This window comes from Triticum urartu, chromosome 2 (genome assembly GCF_003073215.2).
Source record: "Triticum urartu cultivar G1812 chromosome 2, Tu2.1, whole genome shotgun sequence".
Taxonomy (NCBI): Eukaryota; Viridiplantae; Streptophyta; class Magnoliopsida; order Poales; family Poaceae; genus Triticum; species Triticum urartu.
In genome coordinates this window covers 380,263,160-380,273,210 of record NC_053023.1, presented here as the reverse complement: position 1 = coordinate 380,273,210, position 10,051 = coordinate 380,263,160, and positions in this window count along the sequence as shown.

Genomic DNA, 10,051 nt, shown 5'->3' with positions numbered 1-10,051 from the left:
TGCTGCACTCAAGGCGCTGACTCGCCTTCGAGATCTTCTGCCAGGGATGGCAAGTGAGCCAGCCACTCGTTACCTACCTTATCGTAAGGAGGGTGATGACGAGAGCAGCGCACCAGCTCCACCCATGGACGAGGGGCTTCCCCTCCGTTTCCAGACCTACTTCAGCTTGTGTGCTGATAGTGTGGCACAACACTTGGCCTCGGAGTCGATGGAGCTTCAGAGGGAACTCCATGAGACCAAGGAACTCCTCCACCTAGCTCAGACAAAGGTGGACAGGATCAAGAAGGATGGTGCACCCCCTGGACATCCCGTTGTTGCCTATCGAGGCGGGCGACCCCCATAGGCTACGCATGCCAAGGGATCATCTCAGCCACGCCGTATGACGGCGAAGGAATATCGCAACCTCTTCATGGTGCCACCGGCGAAGCAGCACCGTGTTCAGCTCCTCACTCCCCCATTCCCTCAAGTGACGAAGATACTGAGACAGATGAAGATGAGGAGGAAGACCCAGAGGAGCCGGACTACGCGACCGAGCATTCCACCACTTAGACACCGTTCGGGACTAGGATGGGCCAGTCCGCAACCCTTAAGGTAGGATAGGTCGTGTACCCCTTGTGCGAAGTCGAGTCCATGCAATGGTTCAAATGAAACCTTGTTGTGTTATGTTTGCTTTCAACTTGTTTTGATGGAAGACGTGCTTTCCTTTGGGAACTTGTAAACGACTACATCACCCATTTGGTCTTAATGCATGAGTTTGGCCCTTCTGGCCCTTGCTTAACTTAAAATTGTGTCACGCCCACCCCCTCACTAGGCATTCCATCTATACTGCTTTCCCTCATCTTTCCCAATCTTGAGACCTTGACCGCTCCAACAGGATGCCTGTTGTAACACGTACTGGTGCCTCTACTCAGCAACAAGAAGCCGGAGCAGGAGCTAGTCGGGACCAAACCCAAGGGCAGGCTCCACCACCGCCACCATCTCCAAACATGGACATGGCTCAGCTTCTCCAAGACTTCCGAGAGGAACGCCAAGCCAACACTGCAGCCCTCCAAATGATTGCCCAGTCTGTCAACCGCCAGCCGGCGGGGAACGGCAATGGACGTTCCACGTTGGCAGAGTTCAAGAAGCATGCACCACCCACCTTCATCGAGACTGCTGAACCCCTGGATGCAGATGACTGGGTCCGCACCATTGAGGATCTGTTGGAACTAGTCGGCTGCACTGAAGACCGTGAGAGGGTGGCATATGCTGCCCACTGTCTCGGGGGAACTGCCAGAGCTTGGTGGGATGGATTCAAGGTCATGCATGCTGGGCAAAACATCACTTGGAATGACTTCAAGACAGAATTCCGCAAGGCCCATATTCCTTCTGGAATTATGGCCATCAAGAAGCGTGAGTTCCGAGCCCTGAAGCAAGGAAGTAGCACTGTCAAGGAGTACATGCAGAAATTCAGTGTTCTGTCTAGGTATGCTCCTGAGGATGTCAGCACTGATGGTGCCAAAAGAGAGCGCTTCATGGAAGGCCTTAACCAGACTCTACAGTACTCGCTTGTTGTGTGTGACTGCCCAACCTTTCCTAATCTGGTTAACAAGGCACTCATGCTAGAGGACAAGCGACGTGCTTTGGATGATACCCCTAAGCGCAAGATGATCAGCAAGGGTAGCTCCAACAACCAAAAACCTCGCCCGTGGCAGCCAGCCCCGGTCAAGCCAACCTATCAGCAGCCAAGAGCCCCTGCACCCCGCACCAACTATCAGCCTCAACAGTATGCCAACCCCAGGCCAGCCTTCAACAACCCCAATAACAATGCCAGCAAGGGCAGCAACCCCAATCAAGTCACTTGCTTTGGATGTGGTCAGGCAGGACACTACTCCAAGTATTGCCCCAACAAGAAGCCCGACGCCCCGCGCCCCAATGCGCAGAACCCAGGGCAAGGACGTGGAATGCCACCAAGGAACCAAGCTCCTCGCAACCCACCCAACAATGGCAAGGGTCGTGTGAATCATGTCACTTCAGAAGAAGCCCAGGAAGACCCGGACGTCGTGCTGGGTACGTTCCTTGTCAACTCAGCACCTGCAACTGTCTTGTTTGATTCTGGAGCCACGCATTCATTTGTCACCCATGAGTTTGCATTAAAGAGTGGCATGACCCCTACACCCCTGAATAACCCTATGGTGGTAGAAACCCCCGGAGCAGAGATGAGAGACAAGATAGGATGTAAAGGAGTTGGGATTGTCATTAATGGGGTAGACTTCCTAGCAGACCTTATCGTCTTAAGATCACAAGGCTTAGATGTGATCTTAGGAATGAATTGGCTCATCAAGCACCAAGGCTTGTTAGATTGCGCCAACCGGACCGTCACTGTAACCAATGACCAAGGAGTCGAAGTTAAATTTTCCTCCAACCGCTCCTCTGCTCAAGCCAACCAAGTCAACTGTCTGACTGAAGTCGGATTGGAGCAAGTGCCGGTGGTATGCGAATACCCCGATGTCTTTCCTGATGAGCTACCGGGAATGCCTCCAGACCGAGACATTGAGTTCATCATCGAGCTCATACCCGGAGCTGGACCCATCTATAAGAAGCCTTATAGAATGGGATCGGAAGAGTTAGCAGAGTTGAAGAAGCAACTGGAAGAGCAGTTGAGGAAAGGATTTATCCGCCCTAGTGCCTCCCCTTGGGGATCACCTGTTCTGTTTGTGGCAAAGAAGGACGGTACCATCCGCTTATGCATTGACTACCGCTCCCTCAATGAAGTTACAATCAAGAACAAGTATCCACTTCCCAAGATTGAAGATCTGTTTGATCAACTCAATGGGGCCAAGGTGTTCTCCAAGATTGACCTCAGATATGGGTACTACCAGCTGAAAATCAGACCCCAAGATATTCCGAAGACGGCATTCGTAACCAAATATGGCCTATATGAGTGCACGGTCATGTCCTTTGGATTGACCAATGCCCCAGCTTACTTCATGTATCTCATGAAAAAGGTCTTCATGGAATATTTGGACAAGTTTGTCATTATCTTCATTGATGACATTCTTGTCTTCTCGAAGACGGAAGAAGAGCACGAGCAACACTTGAGGATGGTCCTAAACAAGCTTCGAGAGCACCGACTGTATGCCAAGTTCAGCAAGTGCGAATTTTGGCTGCATGAAGTTGGATTCTTGGGTCATGTTTTGACCGAAGAAGGATTGTCGGTCGATCCCGCTAATATTGAAGCCGTAAATGAATGGCAATCCCCAAGCAATGTGAAGGAAGTCAGAAGCTTCCTTGGACTTGCAGGATATTACCGCAAGTTCGTTGAAGGATTCTCAAGCATTGCCCGACCCATGACTCAGCTCTTGAAGAAGGACAAGAAGTTTGAATGGACGCCAAAGTGCGAAGAGAGCTTCCAGGAGCTGAAGAAGAGACTGACCACCGCCCTAGTGCTGGCCACAGCAGATATACACGAGGAGTTTGTGATATATTGTGATGCGTCAAGGACCGGACTGGGAGGTGTTCTGATGCAAGAGGGCAGAGTCGTAGCTTACCTTTCAAGGCAACTACGGCCTCATGAAGAGAACTATGCTACTCATGACCTTGAGTTGGCAGCTGTAGTTCATGCCCTGAAAACATGGCGACATTACCTCCTAGGGAAGCGGTGTGAGATATACACGGATCACAAAAGTCTGAAGTATATTTTCACTCAGAAGGAATTGAACATGAGGCAAAGAAGATGGCTAGAGTTGATCAAGGATTATGACCTTAGTGTTCAATACCACCCTGGAAAGGGTAATGTGGTAGCAGATGCATTAAGCAGGAAGGCTTCTTCCCTGAATGCTATGCTTAAGGACAGGCTACCCGCCTTGTATGTAGAACTTGAAAGCTTCGGGTTGGAACCGGTTGCACCAGGATTCTTAGCCAACCTTGAAATCAAGCGTACCCTGATGGATGATATTAAGGAAGCTCAGAAGGGACACGAAAGTATTGAAGGCATCAAGAGGAATATCAAGGCAGGCAAGGCCCCAGGATTGTCAGAGGATGAGCAAGGAATTGTGTGGTTTGGGAATCGCATTTGCGTACCCAGTAAGATTGAGCTCAAGAAATTGATCTTGCAAGAAGCTCATGACACCCCGTATTCCATCCATCCTGGAGGGACCAAGATGTATCAATACCTGAAGGAAAGATTTTGGTGGCACGGGATGAAAAGGGAGATTGCCACCTATGTTGCAAAGTGTGATGTATGCCAAAGGGTCAAAGCTGAATATCAGCGACCTGCTGGATTGCTCCAACCACTCAAGGTACCTGAGTGGAAATGGGATAAAGTCGGAATGGATTTCATCACTGGACTACCTAGGTCAAACAAGGGACACGACTCCATTTGGGTCATAGTCGATCATTTGACTAAAGTAGCCCATTTCATTCCTGTGAAGACTACCTATGATGGCAACCAGCTAGCGACTCTATACATCAATAGAATCATAAGTATTCATGGTATTCCCAAGGAGATTGTGTCAGATCGAGGAACCCAGTTTACCTCAAGGTTCTGGAAGAAGTTCCAAAAGGCCATGGGGACCAAGTTGTCCTTCAGCATTGCCTTCCACCCACACACCGGACGTCAGACAGAACAAGTGAATCAGATACTCGAAGACATGCTCCGAGCCTGTGTCTTAGCATATGGAGCTAAGTGGGAAGATTGCCTCCCTTTTGCCGAGTTCTCCTACAACAACAGTTATCAGTCAAGCCTTCAAATGGCACCATTTGAGGTATTATACGGACGGAAGTTCCGCACACCCCTCAATTGGTCAGAAACCGGAGAAGGACTAGTATTTGGGCCCGATATCCTCCGTGAAGCAGAAGAGCAAGTTCAGCTAGTCAGAGAGCAACTGAAGACCGCCAAGTCGAGGCAGAAGAGCTATGCTGACACTCGTCGCCGACAAGTAGACTTCCAAGTCAGAGACCATGTATACCTACGAGTAACTCCTCTTAAGGGAACCAAGCGTTTCCACGTTAAGGGAAAGCTCGCACCAAGGTTTATTGGCCCCTTCGAGATCACCGCACGACGCGGAGAAGTGGCTTACCAGTTGGAACTGCCACCTGAACTATCCGATGTGCACAACGTATTCCACGTGTCACAACTCCGGAAGTGTCTCCAAGTTCCAGACAAACCTGATCTTTACAAGGACATCGATCACCAAGCCATTGACCTTCAGCCCGATTTGACCTACCGCGAGAGACCCATCTGTATTTTGGATGAGGCTGAACAACGCACTCGAAGCCGCACCATCAAGTACTTCAAGGTCCAGTGGAGCAACCACACTGAAGCAGAAGCAACCTGGGAACGTGACGACTACCTTAGATCCGAGTTTCCGTATCTCTTTAAAGCCTAGTTTAGGAATCTCGGGGACGAGATTCTTGTAAGGGGGTAGGTCTGTCACACCCTGCATTTTGTAACATGTCATTTTCATTATTAAAACATGAAAAAAATTGGACCAACAAAAACTTTTGCATTATTTGGCTTTTATTTTGGAGTTGGTTTTCTCTGAGTGATTTTTTTTCAAGTGCTCTTTAAAGTCAACTAATCCACCTTCTGTACTTCATCTCCTTGCCCCAAACTGCCCAATGATCATGCCATGTGTATAGTACAGTATAGTATTTTCCTACAAAAATATTTTGGCCAAATAGTATTCTCAAAATTTAGTTTTCCAAAACCCCCTGAGTTGAGGTTTGCACTACAAGTACTTGATTTGGGGTATGAAAAATATTTCAAAGAGTATATTTGAAACCTATTAGATATAGGATTCCCATACACCACAAAAATATAGTTTTACCAGTTATTTTCCTATTTTATTTAAAAGCTTTTTCTTAAGGCCAGAAATGGTCTTTAATAGGGAAAAATTATTTTAATGTTTCAAAAATATTTGACAAAAATCAGGGAAACTCAGTGGACATATATTTTCCATATATAGGAGTTTCAACACATGGTCATGTTCAGAATATTGGACAAAACCTCCCAAAACTATTTCTGCCCATTTCAAGGATTTGAAATATTTCTACAGGAAATATTTTCATAAAAATCCAAGGAAAATCCAGCAAGTCACAAATGCATATTGTGGTCACCTTGCAAATCCTCATCTCAATTAAGGTCAGTTTAGTTCACCAAAATGCACCAAAACCCTCTCTGACCAGAATCAAATTCGAACAACTTTGTACTACCAACTTTCTCTCCTTGACCCCAACTTTTGTGATCATGTTCATATGACCAAATGAGGCCACTACACCAAGTGGTGCATCAAGGAGAAATGATTTGATCAACTAGATCTGCACAAGTTCATTTCTACTAATTTCTAGGGTTTACAAAAGTTGCATTGGCAACTTTGCCCAAATAAGCTCAAAATTGGTGGAAGACCCTAATTATATGTGTCATTCCACCCTGTGGAGTCTCATGGCAAACGGAAACCATCTACTTGCCCAAACCAGCATCAAACACCTTCTGCCACTTTACAAAAATCCCATTTTTGGCCTCTTCCACTAATCTCTGTAGGCTCAACTTTCTACCACGACCCCTCCTAATCCCCCTCTAGCACCTGTGAGCTTTGCTGCCCGAGGAAGCAATAATGAAGGGGGGGAGAACCCCATTTTTTCTTCTCTGGACTGTGGATTCCTCTGTCTCTCAGCCTCCCTCTCTCCTCTCAGCCTTTCAGAGCATCCAAGGCACTCCCCAGCTTTTGCCCATGCCCCCTTCAGCTGCCAAACGCAAGTGGACGTGCGCGGACGCGGGAAAGCCGCGGATGCCGGCCAAAGTCGCGCTCTGGAGCGCCTGGCAGCGCACTCGACCGTTGACGCCGCGCCTCCCGGCCACCTCAAGCCTCCCCCGCGCGCCAGTCGATGCCCCTCGACGTCCACTCCACGCCAGCAGGCCGCCCACTTGCTCCCGCGCCTTCCTCTCTCTCCTGCAGCTCGCGCCAGAACGCCGCCCCGTTTGGCCAATACTCACGCCGCTCCTATGGCCCACCTGCAGCTCGCCCCGCTCCTCCTCTCTCTCCCTGGCACCCTAGACCACTCTCACGAACACCCCCGAGCCCTCCATTCCCTCTCTAATGGACACCCGAGCCGATCTCGCGGACACCCGTAGGCCGCGCCTACGGTGGACCTCGGCCATCCTATAAAAGGCGACCCCGAGCCTCTCTATCACTCCCTGTCACTCCCCACACTCCTAATCCACTTCCCGCACCACCCGTTTGTCCCTAGAGCCGCTCGAGCTCGAGATCGAGCTCGAGCTCCGCCGCCTTGGCTCGCCGGAGTTCGCGAGGTACAGGCCTCTCCCGCTCCTCCTCTGCCCCGATCTGGAGCCACCGTGCCCTACTTATCATTTCCCCCCTTGTCTCCCTCTCTATAGCAGCTGGAAACGGCCGAAGTCACTGCCTCCCGAAGCTCCTCCGCCGCAGCTCCTCGTCGCCGGCGAACCAGGCACCCCCGCCGGCCAAGTCCACCACCGACCGACGTGCGACAGCCCCCTGAAGCCATCCCCGCACTCGCCGGAGCTCGCCGTGGCCTGCATCATCGCCGGTGAGCACCGTGACCCCTTGTCCACGGGTTAGTGATGACAGGCGGGCCCCGCCTGTCATCCTCTCGCTCGTTCCCGCGCCCCTCTGTCTCTCTGTCCTGCGGGCCCCGACCGTCAGGTTTGAAATGGGCGGGCGCGCGCGCTGTGCGCTGGCTCAGCTGGGTCGGCCCACTGGCTGGGCCTGCTGCCCCGCAGCTGTTCTGGCCCGGCCGGCAAAGTGCCTTTTTCTTTTTCTTTTCTATGGCTTTTCCAAAAATTCCACAGAATTAATTATTTATCCAAATGCAATAATTCCAACTCCTAAATTCTTGTAATAATCCCACCTATTTATGGTGCAACTTTCATTCAAATCAAACAACCTTTTCTTCACTGTAAATATTTAAATGTGATTTTAAGCATTTAATTAAACCTTTGAAAACCCATTTCTCCTATTCTGCTACTCCAAATCCAAAACTAGGAATTTTCCCCTTCTTAGTTTTCAACCTAGTATTTAATAAAAATGAGTTGAAATTTTTCTGAGCACTTTGGTTTTTCTGTTTTATTATTTCCTTATTTTCTCTTTATTATTTTGCGACGATAGATTGCGTTGCTGACGAAGGAGTTGGACCAGAAGACTTTGAAGACCTAGAAGACTTTGTTGAGCCAGGCAAGCAGCCCTTTGACCATGCCTATGAAACCCTTTTTATGCATTTCATATAGCACTTTATTATTGTTGCATCGGAATCATGATGAGATGGTAGCCACTTTGGTGGGTTGCCTCCATTTCCTCCTTGTTGATACTTGCATTGTGCATGACCCTACCTTCTTATGAGGGTTATGCCAGTGGGAGTAGATAGGATGCTAAAGTAGTTGCTACGCAAAAAGGGACGGGAATGTGCATGGTGATGGAGACAAGGTATTTTCAAAAGACTTTTCAAAACCCCGTCGGGTGCCACTTATGCCCGAGGGAGATAATGAGATGGGTAACCACTTGATGACGTAGTGGTATACCGAGGCAAGTGTGTGTGTTGTTTTCAAAAGCGGATTAGATTTAAGATTTGTCGACTGTCCCAACCTTACATGCGCAACCACTCTACCCTTGTATGGGAAAGGGCATTATTGATTACCTAGGACGATACTAGCTTGGAGCCCGCATTACTAGTGACGGGAGAGTTGTTTGCGTGCTCTCGGGACGGGGCCGTGCCAGGTAGGGCGGCCAAGAACATTTTTATGGGGCACCGGACACACCGTTGGTACCCCGTGTCAGTGGTATGTGATGAATATGGGAGCGAGGCTCCACCATTTTTAAAGTTGTGAAATGTTGGGCACGGGGGTTACTACCAATCGAGTGGACTCCATGTTAGTGTCGTCTAGGGAAAGATAGTGATCGGGTGATTACCCCGGGTACTTGAGGTACCACGGGTCGTGGATGACACGGAAGCTCCCCGAATCTTGTGGGTAAAGTGTGCAACCTCTGCAGAGTGTAAAACTATTCGAATAGCCGTGTCCACGGTCAAGGACAGTTGGGCGGTGCTGCTTAAACTACGTCCACATGTTTGCAAACCAGTGTGTGTGTTTGGATAAGTGGGAAGAGCTACTTGGGTCAAGTCAAGGGACTAGACATGACTGAGTTGGGTTGATGCCCACTCTATTTATGTTGATATCTGTAACCTGCCCTCATGGTTACTTGAATTCTCCTTTTGCATGTCTTGCAAATTGTTGAACATGTCATTACACTCAAAACTAGCTTTCTGCAAAGATTTACCTATATCATGCATTGTTGTACCTTGAACCAAAACATGGGTTGCTTGCGAGTACATTCAAAGTACTCATTGGCTTGCCACTGGTTATTTAATTGGCCAGGCATGGAAGAACAGGAGTTCGAAGAAGAGTTCTTTGAATACGAACATGCGAACTAGGACATTTCCCAGTCAGAGTGCCTGTAGGGTTAAGGCAGATGGCATGGGTTCTACTTATCGACGAAGATTTCCGTTGCTTAAGTTTATTTGGTATTCAGCCCTTGTGGCTTTATCTATGTAAGACTTGACCAAAATGGTCATAATTTGTGTAAGACGATATGTATGGATGTAAGACTCTTGTTATTCAGCCTCTGTGTGTTCAGTGAGCATTGATCTCTGGGATCACTGTACACGTGCATTCGGTGATCACGACTTATGAGTCGGGGTCCCCACAGGTGTTGATGTAGAAGCCCTCCATGATCGAATCCCCCTCCGGCAGGATGCCGGAAAAGGTCCCTAGATGGGATCTCATGGGTACAAAAGGTTGTGGCGGTGGAAAAGTGGTTCTGTGGCTCTCCCGGAAGTTTTCAGGGTGTATGAGAATATATAGGTGGAAGATATAGGCCAGGGGGTCACCGAGGGGCCCACATGGTTGGGGGCGCGCCCTACCCCCCTGGGCGCGCCCTCCACCCTTGTGGCCACCTCGTGGCTCTTCTGACTTGCACTCTAAGTCTCCTGGGTGTCTTCTGGTCCAAGAAAAATTATCGCGAAAGTTTTATCCCGTTTG